Genomic DNA, 5253 nt, shown 5'->3' on the forward strand with positions numbered 1-5253 from the left:
CATTCTCACTGATAATAATAATAAAGAAAAACAGAAATGCTATAAGTGAGAATGCATTGAATGCATTCTCACTGATTAAAGAGACATTCTATTAGGTGAAGAACAATAGGTGCCTGCCATGCAATGCATGGAGGCAGTGACTGACCTGCTTCGCAGGTCAGTCACTGCTCTCCTTATGCATTGCTAATGGCATGCCCCAATAATAATATCCAGGCGTTCTATTGGGTGTAGAACAATAGGTGCCTGCCATGCAATGCATGGAGGCAGTGACTGACCTGCTTCGCAGGTCAGTCACTGCTCTCCTTATGCATTGCTAATGGCATGCCCCAATAATAATATCCAGGCGTTCTATTGGGTGTAGAACAATAGGTGCCTGCCATGCAATGCATGGAGGCAGTGACTGACCTGCTTCGCAGGTCAGTCACTGCTCTCCTTATGCATTGCTAATGGCATGCCCCAATAAATAAAGAGACATTCTATTAGGTGAAGAACAATAGGTGCCTGCCATGCAATGCATGGAGGCAGTGACTGACCTGCTTCGCAGGTCAGTCACTGCTCTCCTTATGCATTGCTAATGGCATGCCCCAATAAACACCCACACTGAAAGAAAAAAGCTGTTCAGTTTACTTAATTTTATTGTGTACATCCGTCCCACACAATGCAAATAAGTAGAACAGACATATTTTCCCTCTTTCCCTCAAATACTTAAAGCTTGTCAAATCAACATATTTTATTTACATTAGATTACTTGAAAATATTAAGTTGAAACTACAAACATTTTATCTCTTACCATAATGTAAATATATTATGTATTATCAATAACTTTTTTTATGTCTTAGCAACACTATTATAATGAGTAACACCAGCTTATTTTTCATTGCCAGTATTACTCAATGAAATTGTGTTGGGCGAACACAATTCTATCATGTTAATGGAACACATGTTACAGCTTTAAATCCTACTTAATTTTTTCAAGTTATCTATATACCTTTCTAATGTAAAAAATTAAATAAAAAAGAAAGATCTTTGACAAGAAAGACAAAGAGTGCAAGTGCTGCTGAACAATTGAACTTTATTTAAATGAACATTTCTAAATCACACCATTTTGTATTTAACATTTTTTACATTTAAGACACAGAACATTTTTAAATTGAGTCTTACCTGAAATACAATTTTTATGAACAAACATGTTATTTAAGATATGAAATGATATCAAGTTTTGATATATTAATATTTAAGATATAAAATGGATAAGAAAATATAATAGTTAAGCTTTATAAAACATATTAAACATGGTATAGAAAAGTATTTCAGATTTTAACTATGTTTTTGAACATGTAACATGACATTAAAGCTGCAGTATGCAAGTAAGCAAATTGTTTTTTTTTTACATGTTTGTCAACATTATAACAATGTCATGTCAGTGGAAGACAGCGCTGGATTTCTTCCACAGATTGTCTTGCTTTCCCTCGTAAAAGACGAGTGAAATTTTATACAACTGTTTTTAAAGAACTTAATTTTTATAAGTTACACACTGCAGGTTTAAAGGTTAATCTGGAACATATTTGTACAAGAGATATACAAGATTATGTAGAAAAGTAAGTCGGATTTCAATAACACTATTTGACAGGGTGCCCATATGGCTGACATGAGATAATATGTAAAATAATTTTTTTTAATAAAAGTTACATTTGGCAGCATACATGCTCAAAAAAGTTGAACATGTATGATGCTGATAATTTTCTAAATCATTTTATCTTTTATAGATATGTTAAAGGTCAACCTTTAAGCTGCTGTATGTTCCACTGAGAAAAAAGTTTTTTTTTGTTTAAACTATCACTATATTATTACATTACAAACAATAAAACATCAGACAGAAAATTGGTGAAAAAAACTGAGCCTCGTCTTATACAGACACAACGTACTGATAGTCCTAACTAATATGTAAAAAGAAAGTTATAAAAGTTACGTACTGCAGCATTAATTTCATATTAATACATGTTCAAACACAGTTTGTAGAAATCTGGCTAAGACTTTATTTGACGGGGGTGCACAAGACTGACATGACACTGTCATGAACATAAAAGAGTCTTTATAAATGTCTATGAATGTTGTTATGAAGTGTCATTTGGTAAACAATGACACTTTTAATGCAAAGTTGCTCCAAAAGTTGCATTAAAAGTGCCAACTTTGCATTAAAGTGTCATTATTTACCAAATGACACTTCATAGCAGTCATAGACATTAGTAAAGACTCCTTCCTGTTCATGACAGATGCTATGCCAGGTTTATGATAGGTTTCTATCAACTTTATGGAACATGTACATGCTGCAAAATGTAACTTTTGTGACAATTCTTTTGTACGTATTTGTTAAAATTATGTCAAGTCTGTATAACACAGCTTATTTTTTATATCATCAGTCTCATGTTTTACTGTTTACTATGCAATATCATAGTGACAGTTTAAACAAATATGTGAAAAACCTATTGCTTATAAATATCACATACTGCAACTTAATAGTTGACCTTGAACATATTTCTGCAGTTAGTCATTAAAAAATAATAAATTTGTGTCCTGCAATGAGGAATACAACAACAGAAAACACAAAAAGTGAACATTAGTTCATTAGTTCACTTTTTGTGAACTAATGGACTAAAATGTCCATTTACTCACTCATAGAGGCAGTTTTTAAGGAATAATGTCTTGTTGGACAGTTAACCTCCATCCAGTTCCATTGTTATCTTCTGTAACACCTCAAAAGTGTAGCAAAGGCCAGCAGGGTAGGCGAGGTTCAGCCCATATATCAGTCCAACAAGTATTACAACAGCTGTTGGCACACTATTCAAATTGGACACCACCCTGATGCCTTCATGGACGATCCCGATGTCTTCATGTGATGAAGTCTTTCAGATGAAAAACGCCGGTGGTGGTGGTTCCAATAGCCTCTTCAATGGTAGCTTCATCCACACCCTATGTGAAGTGATGACAAGTTAATCTCTCTTTCTCTAGACCTAGATGCATCTATATATATAGATAGACAGACATTTCTCTATAAGAGCTATCTCTAAAAGGTTGGACAGATCAATGTAATTTCGATGAATATAGATATATCTCAAGTATATCTAAACGTAGAGATAGACATAGATGGATGTATCTATCCATGTAGAAAGAGATATACATATCTAGAGAAATCTAAATCTAGATAGAAATAATTATGTATGTACAGATCTAAATCTTTCTTTATGTTTAGAGATATATATCTATCTCTAGTTGCGTAAATACACATATACATACATACCACATACTCCTGGATGAGCTTGGCTGGATCTTCTCCCATATACATGCAGACTTCCTTAAGGACACTCCCATGCAGCATCAACATCTTCACACTGAAGGAAATTAATGGAATTAGAATCTTTTTTCAAGCCTTATGCTTGAAGTTTAACAATTTACTTTACACAACTATTTTTAAAGTGAAGACATACAGTAGAGGTTGAAGTGAAAACAAGCAGGTGTAAAAGTTAAAGGTGAGAACATTTAACACAAGGAAAATGTAATTTTCTGCATTAAAAAAGTTTATCCAAAAAGATTGATAGTTGTGTTGTGGCTACATCACTTACCTCCTCCATTTGTGCAACAACTTGTCCTAGCATTTGTCCAAGCTGTCCTCCTCTTCTTTTGAACATCTTCATCAGGTTGTCAAAATGGAGATCCAGCTGAGACAAGAACTTTGACTGAAGTGGTATGGTGGTAATTCTCTTAAACTCAAGAGTTTATCTGAAAAAAAGAGCACAAAGTAATGAGCTTCAAATGTTCAACACTTGTAAGAGCCCAACAATCACTGCTGCAGAAGTGAACAGTCAGGTAAATGTGCCTAGACATCTTAGATTAACATTACATAAAAAAAACTAAAAAAAAAACTTGTATAACATTGTTTAAACAAACATACGTCACCATCAACACTTCTTAGTAGATATTTACAGAGGGCACTTTACACAAGACTTGAGCATCTGGAAGACATTTGGATTCAAATAAGATTCTGAATTTATACTCCATACTGTGCTCCAGCCCAGCGCGCTGGAGCATTGAGCCTTGCCCTCCACATAGCGCCGCTGCCGCGGTAGAACCATTACATCAGCAAAACGAAACATGGAGATGGAGAGAATTATTAACGTAGCGCAGTGCACCACGGATAAGGAAAAATAAGGCAGAAAACAGTCGAAGTACTCAAAATCCCTCTTATTCGTATTTTTGTCGCTCAGTAAGCGACGCTAAATGCAGACCCGTTACCATAACACCAGACAATGGTTCTGTTAGTGTGCTTGGGAGAAAGTAACGAGGCAGTTTTGATAGCTCGATAAGCTAGTGAAAAGCCACTAGCTTGCAAAGTGTTCGTGTTGCTTTTTTCCTCATTGCTACTGAGTCAGTTACTTACAAATTTGATCAGTAACAACTGTTTTTTGTGAACTACTTTGATAAACGATGATGTACTGATCTGTACTAGAGCTAAGCCCCGGTGCTAATAACGGTAGCTAGCAAAGTGAAAACCAAAGAATATGCAGACGGTTTACAAATGACTTCTCATACAGAATGATATTTTTTGTGGAAACATTCCCAACTACAAAAAATAATATTTAGATCACTTACCTAATCGGTCCACCTCCAAAGACTTGTCTTGTGGTCTTGTGGCTGAATAGTCAGAAGAAACTGCGCGGCAATCGCGATATCTTTAAAATTATCTTGTTTGACTTCTTATTGGTTAAGATTCAAAAGCCCGCTCTTATTATTGTCCAATCATATTTAATCCTTGTCTTTGTTATATTGCATCATTTCCGGTAATGATGAAACATGATTACAATGGTTTTAGTAATCTAATTTAATCACGTTAAATCAACATATGAAAAATGTGTAGTTTCATTATTGTTGGTTATTAAGTAAATTGTTCTTTATTCAATTGTGTAAATACAAGAAAGATGACTGAATTGTGTAGTATTAACTTATTTTGTTTGTGCAAATTCAAAAACCCCTCAATTCTCATTTTTTCAGTGCAGCCATAACTCCTCCAACCCCCTTTGTGTCACATGTGACTTTGTCCTTTATATCACATCAGCCAATTTTGTCAGGTTTGCAGGCTGTGTGTGCCATCAAAGCATGCTGCCGCATCAGAGATACAAGAGGCAGGACTCAGAATCTGTTTCAGCAAATTATACAAAACATGCATTGGGAATTTCCCCTGTCTTTTGCTGAACTCTG

The 5253-nt window shown here is 34.8% G+C and overlaps 1 long non-coding RNA gene across 1 annotated transcript; it reads right to left on the reverse strand.

Annotated features, from left to right (window-relative positions):
- Positions 1–1055: 1055 nt before the first annotated feature.
- On the reverse strand, positions 1056–5043 carry LOC148158040 (uncharacterized). The gene is made up of 3 exons (XR_015764118.1): positions 3621–5043; positions 3299–3389; positions 1056–2970 (listed from the first exon to the last, which is right to left on the reverse strand). It is a non-coding gene; the product is annotated as an uncharacterized LOC148158040 (long non-coding RNA).
- Positions 5044–5253: the final 210 nt, after the last annotated feature.

This window comes from Poecilia mexicana, unplaced genomic scaffold (genome assembly GCF_051168715.1).
Source record: "Poecilia mexicana isolate PSO_F unplaced genomic scaffold, ASM5116871v1 scaffold_8, whole genome shotgun sequence".
NCBI lineage: Eukaryota > Metazoa > Chordata > Actinopteri > Cyprinodontiformes > Poeciliidae > Poecilia > Poecilia mexicana.